Consider the following 17,689-nt stretch of genomic DNA (forward strand, 5'->3'; position numbering starts at 1 on the left):
GGACGCCGCTTGGAAGGGCGCAGCACGGATCGGCGCTTCGGGCGGAGCCCCGGGAGGTACCGACGGCCGCCGCCCCGCACATCCCCGCTGCGCTGCGCTCCGCCCCGGCCCGGCCCGCACCTCCCCGCTGATTTCCCTCGGGCAGCCCCGGCCGCGGCCGCCGCCTCCATCACCGCCGCCGCCGAGCGGGGGGGAGGCCGTGGAGGAGCCGCGAGGAGGAGGGGGGAAGCCGTTGCCGCGGCGGCGCGCGGCTGGGGCGGGCGATGTGCGGCTGGCGGTAGGCAGCCCGTTAGAACGCGTGCCGTTGCTACCGGCTTGCTTGCCGTGACGCCGCTCAGCAGCCGGCGTGCCGCACCCGGAGCCGACCCGACGCCGCGCTGCCAGGTGGGGAGACGGGCCGGGCGGGCGGGAAGCGCTTCGAGCCGAGTGGGCCCGGGCTCTGCCATCCTCCCGAGTGCCGCCACCGCCTCCGGCGTGAAGGCGATCGGCAGCTTTGCTCGCTGCCCGTCTGCTTCGCCCGTTGAGCGAGAGAGGAGGCGGTGCTGGGGCTCGGCTCAGGGATCCCGAAGCTAATCTCCGTCCCGGCTTCTTCCTCATGAGCTGTGTCACCGCTCTTTTTCATGGAAAGCTGTGCAAGCTTCTGCAAACCTACAGCTTACTGTAAAAGTAAGTGTGGTCAAATCATAAGTTTGTCAGTACTGGCAAGAGAGTAAGGGACATGTGATAGAAACGAAATATGGGAGGGGGCGGCCAGAAAGAAAGATGCAGAACCGCAGAAGACAGATGTTGCGAGTAAATAATTTGCGCTTGTATTTCCTTTTACCTAGATAGAAGAAAGCTGAAGAGAGAGAGCTTGTGAAACAAGAGATGTTACAGACAAAGCGCAAGGCCAGGCAGAAGCTCAGCCTCGGATACCTGTACATGGCCCTCAGGCAGCAGCTGGGCATGAAGACGCTAGCAGAGCCAGAGCCCAAACAGCAGCAAGACCAACGCAGCTACAGAGCACACAGAGCAGAGGAAAGAGCAGCAAGCAGCAGGTACAGACAGTCACCCAGTCAGGGCAGAGACCCCTTCAATAGGGGCTCATGCCCCACGCACGGGGTCCCCTCCTCATATGGAGGGCACCCCAGCTCCACCCGCACGCAAGGGGAACCCCAGAAAACTCGAGGGCTAAGCCCCATCTCAGCACCACGCACAGGGTCACATCCTCATATGGAGGGCACCCCAGCTCCACCCACACACAAGGGGAACCCTCGAAAACTCGAGGGCTAAGCCCCATCTCAGCGCCACGCACGGGGTCCCCTCCTCATATGGAGGGCACCCCAGCTCCACCCGCACGCAAGGGGAACCCTTGAAAACTCGAGGGCTAAGCCCCATCTCAGCGCCACGCACGGGGTCCTCTCCTCATATGGAGGGCACCCCAGCTCCACCCGCACGCAAGGGGAACCCTCGAAAACTCGAGGGCTAAGCCCCATCTCACTGCAAGCACGGGGTCCCCTCCTCAGGCACAGGGCACCCCAGCTCCACCCGCACGCAAGGGGAACCCTCGAAAACTCGAGGGCTAAGCCCCATCTCAGCACCACGCACGGGGTCCCATCCTGAGGCGGAGGCCACCCCAGCCGCACCCACAAACAAGGGGAACCCTCGAAAACTCGAGGGCTAAGCCCCATCTCACTGCAAGCACGGGGTCCCCTCCTCATATGGAGGGCACCCCAGCAGCACCCACACACAAGGGGAACCCTCGAAAACTCGAGGGATAAGCCCCATCTAAGCGCCAGCATGGGGTCCCCTTCTCAGGCGGAGGGCACCCCAACTCCACAAGCACGCAAGGGGAACCCTCGAAAACTCGAGGGATAAGCCCCATCTCACCGCCACGCACGGGGTCCTGTCCTCATATGGAGGGCACCCCAGCAGCACCCACACACAAGGGGAACCCTCGAAAACTCGAGGGCTAAGCGCCATCTCAGCGCCACGTACCGGGTCCCCTCCTGATATGGAGGGCACCCCAGCTCCACCCGCACGCAAGGGGAACCCTCGAAAACTCGACGGCTAAGCCCCATCTCAGCGCCACGCACGGGGTCCCCTCCTGATATGGAGGGCACCCCAGCTCCACCCGCACGCAAGGGGAACCCTCGAAAACTCGAGGGCTAAGCCCCATCTCAGCGCCACGCACGGGGTCCCCTCCTCAGGCAGAGGGCACCCCAGCTCCACCCGCACGCAAGGGGAACCCTCGAAAACTTGAGGGCTAGGCCCCATCTCACTGCAAGCACGGGGTCCCCTCCTCATATGGAGGGCACCCCAGCTCCACCCGCACGCAAGGGGAACCTTCGAAAACTCGAGGGCTAAGCCCCATCTCACTGCAAGCACGGGGTCCCCTCCTCATATGGAGGGCACCCCAGCTCCACCTGCACGCAAGGGGGACCCTCGAAAACTCGAGGGCTAAGCCCCATCTCACTGCAAGCACGGGGTCCCCTCCTCAGGCGGAGGGCACCCCATCTCCACCCGCACACAAGGGGAACCCTCGAAAACTCGAGGGCTAAGCCCCATCTCACAGCCACACACGGGGTCCCCTCCTCAGGCGGAGGGCACCCCAGCTCCACCCGCACGCAAGGGGAACCTTCGAAAACTCGAGGGATAAGCCCCATCTCACCGCCAACACGGGGTCCCCTCCTCAGGCAGAGGGCACCCCAGCTCCACCCGCACGCAAGGGGAACCCTCGAAAACTCGAGGGCTAAGCCCCATCTCACTGCAAGCACGGGGTCCCCTCCTCATATGGAGGGCACCCCAGCTCCACCCGCACGCAACGGGAACCTTCGAAAACTCGAGGGCTAAGCCCCATCTCACCGCCAGCACGGGGTCCCCTCCTCATATGGAGGGCACTCCAGCTCCACCCGCACACAAGGGGAACCCTCAAAAACTCGAGGGCTAATCCCCATCTCACCGCCACGCACGGGGTCCCCTCCTCATATGGAGGGCACCCCAGCTCCACCCGCACGCAAGGGGAACCCTCGAAAACTCGAGGGCTAAGCCCCATCTCAGCGCCACGCACGGGGTCCCCTCCTCAGGCAGAGGGCACCCCAGCTCCACCCGCACGCAAAGGGAACCCTCGAAAACTCGAGGGCTAGGCCCCATCTCACTGCAAGCACGGGGTCCCCTCCTCATATGGAGGGCACCCCAGCTCCACCCGCACGCAAGGGGAACCCTCGAAACTCGAGGGCTAAGCCCCATCTCACTGCAAGCACGGGGTCCCCTCCTGATATGGAGGGCACCCCAGCTCCACCCGCACGCAAGGGGGACCCTCGAAAACTCGAGGGCTAAGCCCCATCTCACTGCAAGCACGGGGTCCCCTCCTCAGGCGGAGGGCACCCCATCTCCACCCGCACACAAGGGGAACCTTCGAAAACTCGAGGGATAAGCCCCATCTCACCGCCAGCACGGGGTCCCCTCCTCAGGCAGAGGGCACCCCAGCTCCACCCGCACGCAAGGGGAACCCTCGAAAACTCGAGGGCTAAGCCCCATCTCACTGCAAGCACGGGGTCCCCTCCTCATATGGAGGGCACCCCAGCTCCACCCGCACGCAAGGTGGACCCTTGAAAACTCGAGGGCTAAGCCCCATCTCAGCGCCAGCACGGGGTCCCCTCCTCATATGGAGGGCACCCCAGCTCCACCCGCACGCAAGGGGAACCTTCGAAAACTCGACGGCTAAGCCCCATCTCAGCGACATGCACGGGGTCCCCTCCTCATATGGAGGGCACCCCAGCTCCACCCGCACGCAAGGGGAACCCTCAAAAACTCGAAGGCTAAGCCCCATCTCAGCACCACGCAAGGGGTCCCATCCTGAGGCGGAGGGCACCCCAGCTCCACCCGCACGCAAGGGGAACCTTCGAAAACTCGAGGGCCAATCCCCATCTCACCGCCACGCACGGGGTCCCCTCCACATATTGAGGGCACCCCAGCAGCACCCACACACAAGGGGAACACTCGAAAACTCGAGGGCTAAGCCCCATCTCACTGCATGCACGGGGTCCCCTCCTGAGGCGGAGGGCATCCCAGCAGCACCCGCACGCAAGGGGAACCTTCGAAAACTCGAGGGCTAAGCCCCATCTCACAGCCACGCACGGGGTCCCCTCCTACGGCGGAGGGCACCCCAGCTCCAACCGCACGCAAGGGGAACCCTCGAAAACTCGAGGGCTAAGCCCCATCTCACTGCAAGCACGGGGTCCCCTCCTCAGGCGGAGGGCACCCCAGCTCCACCCGCACGCAAGGGGAACCCTCGAAAACTCGAGGGATAAGCCCCATCTCAGCGACATGCACGGGGTCCCCTCCTCATATGGAGGGCACCCCAGCTCCACCCTCACGCAAGGGGAACCCTCGAAAACTCGAGGGATAAGCCCCATCTCACTGCAAGCACGGGGTCCCCTCCTACGGCGGAGGGCACCCCAGCTCCAACCGCACGCAAGGGGAACCCTCGAAAACTCGAGGGCTAAGCCCCATCTCACTGCAAGCACGGGGTCCCCTCCTCATATGGAGGGCACCCCAGCTCCACCCGCACGCAAGGGGAACCCTCGAAAACTCGAGGGCTAAGCCCCATCTCAGCGACATGCACGGGGTCCCCTCCTCAGGCAGAGGGCACCCCAGCTCCACCCACACGCAAGGGGAACCCTCAAAAACTCGAGGGCTAAGCCCCATCTCAGCACCACGCACGGGGTCCCATCCTGAGGCGGAGGGCACCCCAGCTCCACCCGCACGCAAGGGGAACCTTCGAAAACTCGAGGGCTAATCCCCATCTCACCGCCACGCACGGGGTCCCCTCCTCAGGCAGAGGGCACCCCAGCTCCACCCGCACTCAAGGGGAACCCTCGAAAACTCGAGGGCTAAGCCTCATCTCAGCGCCACGCACGGGGTCCCCTCCTCATATGGAGGGCACCCCAGCTCCACCAGCACACAAGGGGGACCCTCGAAAACTCGAGGGCTAAACCCCATCTCAGCGACATGCACGGGGTCCCCTCCTCATATGGAGGGCACCCCAGCTCCACCCGCACGCAAGGGGGACCCTCGAAAACTCGAGGGCTAAGCCCGATGTCACCGCCAGCACGGGGTCCCCTCCTCATATGGAGGGCACCCCAGCTCCACCCGCACGCAAGGGGAACCCTTGAAAACTCGAGGGCTAAGCCCCATCTCAGCGCCACGCACGGGGTCCCCTCCTCATATGGAGGGCACCCCAGCTCCACCCGCACGCAAGGGGAACCCTCGAAAACTCGAGGGCTAAGCCCCTTCTCACTGCAAGCACGGGGTCCCCTCCTCATATGGAGGGCACCCCAGCTCCACCCGCACGCAAGTGGGACCCTTGAAAACTCGAGGGCTAAGCCCCATCTCACTGCAAGCACGGGGTCCCCTCCTCATATGGAGGGCACCCCAGCTCCACCCGCACGCAAGGGGAACCCTCGAAAACTCGAGGGCTAAGCCCCATCTCAGCGCCACGCACGGGGTCCCCTCCTCAGGCGGAGGGCACCTCTCTTCCCCCATGCTTTTCTTTCCTCAACAGGATGCTCCACACGTTATGGTCTGCCATTTTCATCGTCCTCCCTACTTCTTCTCCTGTTGACGGACATGTCTGCAGATAAGGCGAGCCCGTATCTGCCAGCATATCTGCAGGAATACCTGGAAAATAAAAAGTTTTGCTCACCATTGTTGTACTGCTCTTCTTTGCACCCCGGAAATCAGGCTGGATTGGGGAGGGCACTGCAGGTCTCCCCCCACCTGCGCGAGATTTCAAGCACACCCTACGTGCAGCCGCCAGCCAAGCAGCAGCACTCTGGGAGGGCTTTGCCTCAGCCAGGAGCTGGGGGTCAAGCAGGGTCTCAAGAGTTGAGCGCGGTTCCCAGGGAACAGAGAGCTGGAATTGTGGCACCACATGGTTCCACCACGTGTCAGGGAGCATCGGCAGTGCGCTTAGCAGAACACAGAACTTCACACTGTTGGGCAGCTTCTGCCATTTCTTGCTCACAACCTCCAGCAGCTCCCAGCTGCATCACTACACCTTCACTGCCGCTGGAGGAGGGCAGGCAAGATGCAGCTGCCCCCAGGATGCCGTGTCCCCAGGCAGCCCCTACCCTCGCGGGAGCGGGGAGGTGCCCCACAGCAGGAAGCAGCACCAGGATCCCAACTCCTGTTAGGAAGGAGGTGCTGCTGGCACCCCAGCACCCCTGCACCACTGCTCCCCGTACCCCTCCGTTCCCATCGCAGCTGCTCCATTTTCCTGGAGAGCAGTGGGTGTGTGCCTTCAGCTCTGGAAGACAAGAATAAAGCTGCAGGTTGGGGGCCCAACTTCGGGGGGGGAATGTGGCACTGGGCACCCCGTCACCCCACTCACAGTACCAGGGATGCGGGAAGTGCTTTTGTCCTCTATCTAGCACCCAGCCTCAGCCACAAAGCCCATCCAAAGGGCTCCAGAGGCTGGTGATGCACGGACAGGACTCACCTCACTGCAGAGCTGGGAAAGGCTTTGCTGCATTCCACTCCTCACTGCAGCCTCAGACCTGCGGAATGAAGAACTCTGTGAGCCACCTGTGTGAGCAGAGGGATGCTGGGCTGGCAGCCCTTGCACCAAGGTGTAAGGGGACAGGCAGCCCCCACCCCGTGGGGGGGCCTCGCACCCCAGCACTCCCAGCACTCACCGCCTCCACGCTCTCCTTGGTGCCAGAACCGCTCACGGCTTTGGGCCGATCCTGGCTGCAGCCCTCCCTCAACCTGCCCCAGGAGACAGGCAAGAAAGGGAAAATGATGCAAAACAAGCTTCAAAGCAAGCATTGCAAAGACGCATTGCTTTTGTTGCAGCATCCCATTGCCTTGCTCCTTACCCCCAGCAACTCCGGGCTGGGGAGGCACGGCCCCATCCTGCTCACCTCGTCACCTCAAGCAGGGGTCTGCAGCACCCACAGCTCCCTCTGCCAGAGGCTGAAGGCAGCCCAGGGCGTTGCCTGGCATCGTGGAGCTGAGCAGACCCAAAAAAAGAAAGGCAGCATTCCCAGGCTCACACCAGCCCCCAAAGGTAAGGCTAAGGGAGCAGGCACGGCAGACCGAGACCAAAACAGAAGACGGGGAGCCCGCAGCAGCCTCCTGCTCCTGCAGGCAACAAACCCAACCAAGCTAGGAGAGCCCCGCGCCCTCCAGTGACTCCCAGCATCCCCCAGTGGGCTTGAAGAGGCACTGGGGCCCTGGGATGTCCCACTGCAAGACCAGCTGACCACGAACGTCTCCGCACCGTACACGATCTGGCAGCAGGGAGGGCTGAGGGGCGTGGGGTGCAGGGCAGAGGGTCACAGAATCCCAGAATCACTACGGTTGGAAAAGGCCTCTCAGATCCCCACTTCCAGCACCAACCCAACTCCTGGTGCAGCAAAGCACACTCTCACAAAGTACCGACAAAGAGTCCTTCTGGAGTTGGCTCGAAAGGAATAATTACACCATGAACTCCATGCGGGCTGGGCTCGCTGGCTATGGGTAGGCACTCAGCCCACTGTGAGGTCATGGGATGACTGTGAGTCTCCGATGCCATCACGAAGACACAGATAGCTGGAGGTTTGCTGTGCGGTAGCTGTCGCTTTCATAGCATTGGCATTTGCCTGCCGCCCAAGGAAGGACTTTTGCTGGGACATTTTCTCACAAATGATCCTGGCGCTGGCTGCTGGCTGCTAGTAACAGCTGACGCAAGTGGACAAAGCTGAAGGTGTGTTCAGTATTTCAAGGCCAGTCCAAATGCAAGTACACACTGCATCACTTGCTCTGCCCTTACAGTGGGGAGGGGGGGGGGATGGAGTGGGGTGGCGGAGGGATTTATTCTCCCAGTTGCCACCTAGTGGTTTAGGGATGCAGGGTTCAGGGACGTGAGAAATACAAGGATCCTGAGAGCTCTAGTGCTCTCAGAAAGGCATCCTTGAAGAGCAGCCTTGAACAGAGTAGCTTTCCTGTAGCTGCTGTGGTACAGTTCGGAATTTCAAAGAGTGAATCTGCACTTGAAAAGGAATGGTAGAATCACAAAATCATCACGGCTGGGAAAGACGTCTCACACTGCCACGTCCAGCCCCAACCCCACAGAGAGTCCTTCTGGAGTTAGCCCGAAGGGAATAATTACGCTATTTCAGTAGTCACCATCAAAGTTGCTTTATTGCTAAACCACCATGACGGGAGGACAAAACTGGCCGCAGCCGGGGATCGCGGTGCCGTGCCCGCAGGCCGGGGCCCCGGACGCCGCTTGGAAGGGCGCAGCACGGATCGGCGCTTCGGGCGGAGCCCCGGGAGGTACCGACGGCCGCCGCCCCGCACATCCCCGCTGCGCTGCGCTCCGCCCCGGCCCGGCCCGCACCTCCCCGCTGATTTCCCTCGGGCAGCCCCGGCCGCGGCCGCCGCCTCCATCACCGCCGCCGCCGAGCGGGGGGGAGGCCGTGGAGGAGCCGCGAGGAGGAGGGGGGAAGCCGTTGCCGCGGCGGCGCGCGGCTGGGGCGGGCGATGTGCGGCTGGCGGTAGGCAGCCCGTTAGAACGCGTGCCGTTGCTACCGGCTTGCTTGCCGTGACGCCGCTCAGCAGCCGGCGTGCCGCACCCGGAGCCGACCCGACGCCGCGCTGCCAGGTGGGGAGACGGGCCGGGCGGGCGGGAAGCGCTTCGAGCCGAGTGGGCCCGGGCTCTGCCATCCTCCCGAGTGCCGCCACCGCCTCCGGCGTGAAGGCGATCGGCAGCTTTGCTCGCTGCCCGTCTGCTTCGCCCGTTGAGCGAGAGAGGAGGCGGTGCTGGGGCTCGGCTCAGGGATCCCGAAGCTAATCTCCGTCCCGGCTTCTTCCTCATGAGCTGTGTCACCGCTCTTTTTCATGGAAAGCTGTGCAAGCTTCTGCAAACCTACAGCTTACTGTAAAAGTAAGTGTGGTCAAATCATAAGTTTGTCAGTACTGGCAAGAGAGTAAGGGACATGTGATAGAAACGAAATATGGGAGGGGGCGGCCAGAAAGAAAGATGCAGAACCGCAGAAGACAGATGTTGCGAGTAAATAATTTGCGCTTGTATTTCCTTTTACCTAGATAGAAGAAAGCTGAAGAGAGGGAGCTTGTGAAACAAGAGATGTTACAGACAAAGCGCAAGGCCAGGCAGAAGCTCAGCCTCGGATACCTGTACATGGCCCTCAGGCAGCAGCTGGGCATGAAGACGCTAGCAGAGCCAGACCCAAACAGCAGCAAGACCAACGCAGCTACAGAGCAGACAGAGCAGAGGAAAGAGCAGCAAGCAGCAGGTACAGACAGTCACCCAGTCAGGGCAGAGACCCCTTCAATAGGGGCTCATGCCCCACGCACGGGGTCCCCTCCTCAGGCGGAGGGCACCCCAGCTCCACCCGCACGCAAGGGGAACCCTCGAAAACTCGAGGGCTAAGCCCCATCTCAGCGACATGCACGGGGTCCCCTCCTCATATGGAGGGCACCCCAGCTCCACCCGCACGCAAGGGGAACCCTCAAAAACTCGAGGGCTAAGCCCCATCTCAGCACCACGCACAAGGTCACATCCTCAGGCGAAGGGCACCCCAGCTCCACCCGCACGCAAGGGGAACCCTCGAAAACTCGAGGGCTAATCCCCATCTGAGCGCCACGCACGGGATCCCATCCTCATAAGGAGGGCACCCCAGCTCCACCCGCACGCAAGGGGAACCCTCGAAAACTCGAGGGATAAGCCCCATCTCACTGCAAGCACGGGGTCCCCTCCTACGGCGGAGGGCACCCCAGCTCCAACCGCACGCAAGGGGAACCCTCGAAAACTCGAGGGCTAAGCCCCATCTCACCGCCACGCACGGGGTCCCCTCCTCATATGGAGGGCACCCCAGCTCCACCCGCACGCAAGGGGAACCCTCGAAAACTCGAGGGCTAAGCCCCATCTCAGCGCCACGCACGGGGTCCCCTCCTCAGGCAGAGGGCACCCCAGCTCCACCAACACGCAAGGGGAACCCTCAAAAACTCGAGGGCTAAGCCCCATCTCAGCACCACGCACGGGGTCCCCTCCTCAGGCGGAGGGCACCCCAGCTCCACCCGCACGCAAGGGGAACCCTCAAAAACTCGAGGAATAAGCCCCATCTCACCGCCACGCACGGGGTCCCCTCCTCATATGGAGGGCACCCCAGCTCCACCCACACGCAAGGGGAACCCTCGAAAACTCGAGGGCTAAGCCCCATCTCAGCGACATGCACGGGGTCCCCTCCTCAGGCAGAGGGCGCCCCAGCTCCACCAACACGCAAGGGGAACCCTCAAAAACTCGAGGGCTAAGCCCCATCTCAGCACCACGCACGGGGTCCCATCCTGAGGCGGAGGGCACCCCACCTCCACCCGCACTCAAGGGGAACCCTCGAAAACTCGAGGGCTAAGCCTCATCTCACTGCAAGCACGGGGTCCCCTCCTCATATGGAGGGCACCCCAGCAGCACCCACACACAAGGGGAACCCTCGAAAACTCGAGGGATAAGCCCCATCTAAGCGCCAGCATGGGGTCACCTTCTCAGGCGGAGGGCACCCCAACTCCACCCGCACGCAAGGGGAACCCTCGAAAACTCGAGGGATAAGCCTCATCTCACCGCCACGCACTGGGTCCTGTCCTCATATGGAGGGCACCCCAGCAGCGCCCACACACAAGGGGAACCCTCGAAAACTCGAGGGCTAAGCCCCATCTCAGCGCCACGTACGGGGTCCCCTCCTGATATGGAGGGCACCCCAGCTCCACCCGCACGGAAGGGGAACCCTCTAAAACTCGAGGGCTAAGCCCCATCTCAGCGCCACGCACGGGGTCCCCTCCTGATATGGAGGGCACCCCAGCTCCACCCGCACGCAAGGGGAACCCTCGAAAACTCGAGGGCTAAGCCCCATCTCACAGCCACACACGGGGTCCCCTCCTCAGGCGGAGGGCACCCCAGCTCCACCCGCACGCAAGGGGAACCTTCGAAAACTCGAGGGATAAGCCCCATCTCACCGCCAGCACGGGGTCCCCTCCTCAGGCGGAGGGCACTCCAGCTCCACCCGCACGCAAGGGGAACCCTCGAAAACTCGAGGGCTAATCCCCATCTCACCGCCACGCACGGGGTCCCCTCCTCATATGGAGGGCACCCCAGCTCCACCCGCACGCAAGGGGAACCCTCGAAAACTCGAGGGCTAAGCCCCATCTCAGCGCCACGCACGGGGTCCCCTCCTCAGGCAGAGGGCACCCCAGCTCCACCCGCACGCAAGGGGAACCCTCGAAAACTCGAGGGCTTGGCCCCATCTCACTGCAAGCACGGGGTCCCCTCCTCATATGGAGGGCACCCCAGCTCCACCCGCACGCAAGGGGAACCCTCGAAAACTCGAGGGCTAAGCCCCATCTCACTGCAAGCACGGGGTCCCCTCCTCATATGGAGGGCACCCCAGCTCCACCCGCACGCAAGGGGGACCCTCGAAAACTCGAGGGCTAAGCCCCATCTCACTGCAAGCACGGGGTCCCCTCTTCAGGCGGAGGGCACCCCAGCTCCACCCGCACACAAGGGGAACCTTCGAAAACTCGAGGGATAAGCCCCATCTCACCGCCAGCACGGGGTCCCCTCCTCAGGTGGAGGGCACTCCAGCTCCACCCGCACGCAAGGGGGACCCTCAAAAACTCGAAGGCTAAGCCCCATCTCAGCACCACGCACGGGGTCCCATCCTGAGGCGGAGGGCACCCCAGCTCCACCCGCACGCAAGGGGAACCTTCGAAAACTCGAGGGCCAATCCCCATCTCACCGCCACGCACGGGGTCCCCTCCACATATTGAGGGCACCCCAGCAGCACCCACACACAAGGGGAACCCTCGAAAACTCGAGGGCTAAGCCCCATCTCACTGCAAGCACGGGGTCCCCTCCTCAGGCGGAGGGCACGCCAGCAGCACCCGCACGCAAGGGGAACCTTCGAAAACTCGAGGGCTAAGCCCCATCTCACAGCCACGCACGGGGTCCCCTCCTCAGGCGGAGGGCACCCCAGCTCCACCCGCACGCAAGGGGAACCCTCGAAAACTCGAGGGCTAAGCCCCATCTCACAGCCACGCACGGGGTCCCATCCTGAGGCGGAGGGCACCCCAGCTCCACGCGCACGCAAGGGGAACCTTCGAAAACTCGAGGGCTAAGCCCCAACTCACTGCAAGCACGGGGTCCCCTCCTCATATGGAGGGCACCCCAGCTCCACCCACACGCAAGGGGAACCCTCGAAAACTCGAAGGCTAAGCCCCATCTCAGCGACATGCACGGGGTCCCCTCCTCATATGGAGGGCACCCCAGCTCCACCCTCACGCAAGGGGAACCCTCAAAAACTCGAGGGATAAGCCCCATCTCACTGCAAGCACGGGGTCCCCTCCTACGGCGGAGGGCACCCCAGCTCCAACCGCACGCAAGGGGAACCCTCGAAAACTCGAGGGCTAAGCCCCATCTCAGCGACATGCACGGGGTCCCCTCCTCAGGCAGAGGGCACCCCAGCTCCACCCACACGCAAGGGGAACCCTCAAAAACTCGAGGGCTAAGCCCCATCTCAGCACCACGCACGGGGTCCCATCCTGAGGCGGAGGGCACCCCAGCTCCACCCGCACGCAAGGGGAACCCTCGAAAACTCGAGGGCTAATCCCCATCTCACCGCCACGCACGGGGTCCCCTCCTCAGGCAGAGGGCACCCTAGCTCCACCCGCACTCAAGGGGAACCCTCGAAAACTCGAGGGCTAAGCCTCATCTCACCGCCACGCACGGGGTCCCCTCCTCATATGGAGGGCACCCCAGCTCCACCAGCACACAAGGGGGACCCTCGAAAACTCGAGGGCTAAACCCCATCTCAGCGACATGCACGGGGTCCCCTCCTCATATGGAGGGCATTCCAGCTCCACCCGCACGCAAGGGGGACCCTCGAAAACTCGAGGGCTAAGCCCCATCTCAGCGACATGCACCGGGTCCCCTCCTCATATGGAGGGCACCCCAGCTCCACCCGCACGCAAGGGGAACCCTCGAAAACTCGAGGGCTAAGCCCCATCTCAGCGCCACGCACGGGGTCCCCTCCTCAGGCGGAGGGCACCTCTCTTCCCCCATGCTTTTCTTTCCTCAACAGGATGCTCCACACGTTATGGTCTGCCATTTTCATCGTCCTCCCTACTTCTTCTCCTGTTGACGGACATGTCTGCAGATAAGGCGAGCCCGTATCTGCCAGCATATCTGCAGGAATACCTGGAAAATAAAAAGTTTTGCTCACCATTGTTGTACTGCTCTTCTTTGCACCCCGGAAATCAGGCTGGATTGGGGAGGGCACTGCAGGTCTCCCCCCACCTGCGCGAGATTTCAAGCACACCCTACGTGCAGCCGCCAGCCAAGCAGCAGCACTCTGGGAGGGCTTTGCCTCAGCCAGGAGCTGGGGGTCAAGCAGGGTCTCAAGAGTTGAGCGCGGTTCCCAGGGAACAGAGAGCTGGAATTGTGGCACCACATGGTTCCACCACGTGTCAGGGAGCATCGGCAGTGCGCTTAGCAGAACACAGAACTTCACACTGTTGGGCAGCTTCTGCCATTTCTTGCTCACAACCTCCAGCAGCTCCCAGCTGCATCACTACACCTTCACTGCCGCTGGAGGAGGGCAGGCAAGATGCAGCTGCCCCCAGGATGCCGTGTCCCCAGGCAGCCCCTACCCTCGCGGGAGCGGGGAGGTGCCCCACAGCAGGAAGCAGCACCAGGATCCCAACTCCTGTTAGGAAGGAGGTGCTGCTGGCACCCCAGCACCCCTGCACCACTGCTCCCCGTACCCCTCCGTTCCCATCGCAGCTGCTCCATTTTCCTGGAGAGCAGTGGGTGTGTGCCTTCAGCTCTGGAAGACAAGAATAAAGCTGCAGGTTGGGGGCCCAACTTCGGGGGGGGAATGTGGCACTGGGCACCCCGTCACCCCACTCACAGTACCAGGGATGCGGGAAGTGCTTTTGTCCTCTATCTAGCACCCAGCCTCAGCCACAAAGCCCATCCAAAGGGCTCCAGAGGCTGGTGATGCACGGACAGGACTCACCTCACTGCAGAGCTGGGAAAGGCTTTGCTGCATTCCACTCCTCACTGCAGCCTCAGACCTGCGGAATGAAGAACTCTGTGAGCCACCTGTGTGAGCAGAGGGATGCTGGGCTGGCAGCCCTTGCACCAAGGTGTAAGGGGACAGGCAGCCCCCACCCCGTGGGGGGGCCTCGCACCCCAGCACTCCCAGCACTCACCGCCTCCACGCTCTCCTTGGTGCCAGAACCGCTCACGGCTTTGGGCCGATCCTGGCTGCAGCCCTCCCTCAACCTGCCCCAGGAGACAGGCAAGAAAGGGAAAATGATGCAAAACAAGCTTCAAAGCAAGCATTGCAAAGACGCATTGCTTTTGTTGCAGCATCCCATTGCCTTGCTCCTTACCCCCAGCAACTCCGGGCTGGGGAGGCACGGCCCCATCCTGCTCACCTCGTCACCTCAAGCAGGGGTCTGCAGCACCCACAGCTCCCTCTGCCAGAGGCTGAAGGCAGCCCAGGGCGTTGCCTGGCATCGTGGAGCTGAGCAGACCCAAAAAAAGAAAGGCAGCAATCCCAGGCTCACACCAGCCCCCAAAGGTAAGGCTAAGGGAGCAGGCACGGCAGACCGAGACCAAAACAGAAGACGGGGAGCCCGCAGCAGCCTCCTGCTCCTGCAGGCAACAAACCCAACCAAGCTAGGAGAGCCCCGCGCCCTCCAGTGACTCCCAGCATCCCCCAGTGGGCTTGAAGAGGCACTGGGGCCCTGGGATGTCCCACTGCAAGACCAGCTGACCACGAACGTCTCCGCACCGTACACGATCTGGCAGCAGGGAGGGCTGAGGGGCGTGGGGTGCAGGGCAGAGGGTCACAGAATCCCAGAATCACTACGGTTGGAAAAGGCCTCTCAGATCCCCACTTCCAGCACCAACCCAACTCCTGGTGCAGCAAAGCACACTCTCACAAAGTACCGACAAAGAGTCCTTCTGGAGTTGGCTCGAAAGGAATAATTACACCATGAACTCCATGCGGGCTGGGCTCGCTGGCTATGGGTAGGCACTCAGCCCACTGTGAGGTCATGGGATGACTGTGAGTCTCCGATGCCATCACGAAGACACAGATAGCTGGAGGTTTGCTGTGCGGTAGCTGTCGCTTTCATAGCATTGGCATTTGCCTGCCGCCCAAGGAAGGACTTTTGCTGGGACATTTTCTCACAAATGATCCTGGCGCTGGCTGCTGGCTGCTAGTAACAGCTGACGCAAGTGGACAAAGCTGAAGGTGTGTTCAGTATTTCAAGGCCAGTCCAAATGCAAGTACACACTGCATCACTTGCTCTGCCCTTACAGTGGGGAGGGGGGGGGGATGGAGTGGGGTGGCGGAGGGATTTATTCTCCCAGTTGCCACCTAGTGGTTTAGGGATGCAGGGTTCAGGGACGTGAGAAATACAAGGATCCTGAGAGCTCTAGTGCTCTCAGAAAGGCATCCTTGAAGAGCAGCCTTGAACAGAGTAGCTTTCCTGTAGCTGCTGTGGTACAGTTCGGAATTTCAAAGAGTGAATCTGCACTTGAAAAGGAATGGTAGAATCACAAAATCATCACGGCTGGGAAAGACGTCTCACACTGCCACGTCCAGCCCCAACCCCACAGAGAGTCCTTCTGGAGTTAGCCCGAAGGGAATAATTACGCTATTTCAGTAGTCACCATCAAAGTTGCTTTATTGCTAAACCACCATGACGGGAGGACAAAACTGGCCGCAGCCGGGGATCGCGGTGCCGTGCCCGCAGGCCGGGGCCCCGGACGCCGCTTGGAAGGGCGCAGCACGGATCGGCGCTTCGGGCGGAGCCCCGGGAGGTACCGACGGCCGCCGCCCCGCACATCCCCGCTGCGCTGCGCTCCGCCCCGGCCCGGCCCGCACCTCCCCGCTGATTTCCCTCGGGCAGCCCCGGCCGCGGCCGCCGCCTCCATCACCGCCGCCGCCGAGCGGGGGGGAGGCCGTGGAGGAGCCGCGAGGAGGAGGGGGGAAGCCGTTGCCGCGGCGGCGCGCGGCTGGGGCGGGCGATGTGCGGCTGGCGGTAGGCAGCCCGTTAGAACGCGTGCCGTTGCTACCGGCTTGCTTGCCGTGACGCCGCTCAGCAGCCGGCGTGCCGCACCCGGAGCCGACCCGACGCCGCGCTGCCAGGTGGGGAGACGGGCCGGGCGGGCGGGAAGCGCTTCGAGCCGAGTGGGCCCGGGCTCTGCCATCCTCCCGAGTGCCGCCACCGCCTCCGGCGTGAAGGCGATCGGCAGCTTTGCTCGCTGCCCGTCTGCTTCGCCCGTTGAGCGAGAGAGGAGGCGGTGCTGGGGCTCGGCTCAGGGATCCCGAAGCTGATCTCCGTCCCGGCTTCTTCCTCATGAGCTGTGTCACCGCTCTTTTTCATGGAAAGCTGTGCAAGCTTCTGCAAACCTACAGCTTACTGTAAAAGTAAGTGTGGTCAAATCATAAGTTTGTCAGTACTGGCAAGAGAGTAAGGGACATGTGATAGAAACGAAATATGGGAGGGGGCGGCCAGAAAGAAAGATGCAGAACCGCAGAAGACAGATGTTGCGAGTAAATAATTTGCGCTTGTATTTCCTTTTACCTAGATAGAAGAAAGCTGAAGAGAGAGAGCTTGTGAAACAAGAGATGTTACAGACAAAGCGCAAGGCCAGGCAGAAGCTCAGCCTCGGATACCTGTACATGGCCCTCAGGCAGCAGCTGGGCATGAAGACGCTAGCAGAGCCAGAGCCCAAACAGCAGCAAGACCAACGCAGCTACAGAGCACACAGAGCAGAGGAAAGAGCAGCAAGCAGCAGGTACAGACAGTCACCCAGTCAGGGCAGAGACCCCTTCAATAGGGGCTCATGCCCCACACACGGGGTCCCCTCCTCATATGGAGGGCACCCCAGCTCCACCCGCACGCAAGGGGAACCCTCGAAAACTCGAGGGCTAAGCCCCATCTCAGCGCCACGCACGGGGTCCCCTCCTCAGGCGGAGGGCACCTCTCTTCCCCCATGCTTTTCTTTCCTCAACAGGATGCTCCACACGTTATGGTCTGCCATTTTCATCGTCCTCCCTACTTCTTCTCCTGTTGACGGACATGTCTGCAGGTAAGGCGAGCCCGTATCTGCCAGCATATCTGCAGGAATACCTGGAAAATAAAAAGTTTTGCTCACCATTGTTGTACTGCTCTTCTTTGCACCCCGGAAATCAGGCTGGATTGGGGAGGGCACTGCAGGTCTCCCCCCACCTGCGCGACCCCACAGCAATCAGCCAAGCTGGGAAAAGGAGGTCGGTGGGAAGAGATTAGAGCTTTCATGTTGAAAAATAGTAATGCTTTTCCCTTTTCAGCCAAGCACATTTTTTTTAATCACTTCTCTGCCTTAGTCTGTATTTGGAAAGTAAAAGCTGAAGTGTTTTGTTACCCTAAGGAGTCAGCAGAATAGAATTAGAAAGGTACAGAAGCAGTTAGGCGGTTAACCTTTGTAAGAATTTTACGGGAGTCAAGTAAGATGACATTTGCTTTTGACAGGTTTCTGTTAATGACTAAATAAATGGACATTTAAAAGATAGTGGACAGTAGTCTTTTATTCCCCGCCCGCCCCCCCCATTCTCCTCCCTCTTCCACTGCCTGTCCCTTTCTGTATTTTCTG

At 61.9% G+C, this 17,689-nt stretch overlaps 4 long non-coding RNA genes across 9 annotated transcripts; 2 read left to right on the forward strand and 2 right to left on the reverse strand.

Annotated features, from left to right (window-relative positions):
• The first annotated feature begins 390 nt into the window (after positions 1-390).
• LOC149919763 (uncharacterized) lies at positions 391-5,705 on the forward strand. Its single transcript, XR_016470250.1, has 3 exons — positions 391-666; positions 828-1,037; positions 5,546-5,705. It is a non-coding gene; the product is annotated as an uncharacterized LOC149919763 (long non-coding RNA).
• Positions 5,413-7,515, reverse strand: LOC149919764 (uncharacterized). 2 transcript variants are annotated; one of them, XR_016470254.1, is made up of 4 exons: positions 7,423-7,515; positions 6,678-6,750; positions 6,482-6,539; positions 5,413-5,661 (listed from the first exon to the last, which is right to left on the reverse strand). It is a non-coding gene; the product is annotated as an uncharacterized LOC149919764 (long non-coding RNA). The 2 variants fall into 2 exon arrangements; XR_016470257.1 differs by lacking the exon at positions 7,423-7,515 and adding an exon at positions 6,861-6,994.
• A 5,449-nt stretch (positions 7,516-12,964) lies between these two features.
• On the reverse strand, positions 12,965-15,118 carry LOC149919765 (uncharacterized). Of its 2 annotated transcripts, none has more exons than XR_016470252.1 (4): positions 14,993-15,118; positions 14,248-14,320; positions 14,052-14,109; positions 12,965-13,231 (listed from the first exon to the last, which is right to left on the reverse strand). It is a non-coding gene; the product is annotated as an uncharacterized LOC149919765 (long non-coding RNA). The 2 variants fall into 2 exon arrangements; XR_016470253.1 differs by lacking the exon at positions 14,993-15,118 and adding an exon at positions 14,431-14,825.
• Positions 15,119-15,211: 93 nt separating this feature from the next.
• Positions 15,212-17,212, forward strand: LOC149919766 (uncharacterized). 4 transcript variants are annotated; one of them, XR_016470248.1, is made up of 4 exons: positions 16,127-16,199; positions 16,444-16,481; positions 16,643-16,852; positions 17,072-17,212. It is a non-coding gene; the product is annotated as an uncharacterized LOC149919766 (long non-coding RNA). The 4 variants fall into 4 exon arrangements; XR_016470249.1 differs by lacking the exons at positions 16,127-16,199; positions 16,444-16,481 and adding an exon at positions 15,212-15,299; XR_016470247.1 differs by lacking the exon at positions 16,444-16,481 and having other exon boundaries at positions 16,093-16,199.
• Positions 17,213-17,689: the final 477 nt, after the last annotated feature.

The sequence above is a fragment of the Phasianus colchicus genome, chromosome 1 (genome assembly GCF_987193195.1).
Source record: "Phasianus colchicus chromosome 1, bPhaCol1.hap1.1, whole genome shotgun sequence".
NCBI classification, from domain to species: domain Eukaryota; kingdom Metazoa; phylum Chordata; class Aves; order Galliformes; family Phasianidae; genus Phasianus; species Phasianus colchicus.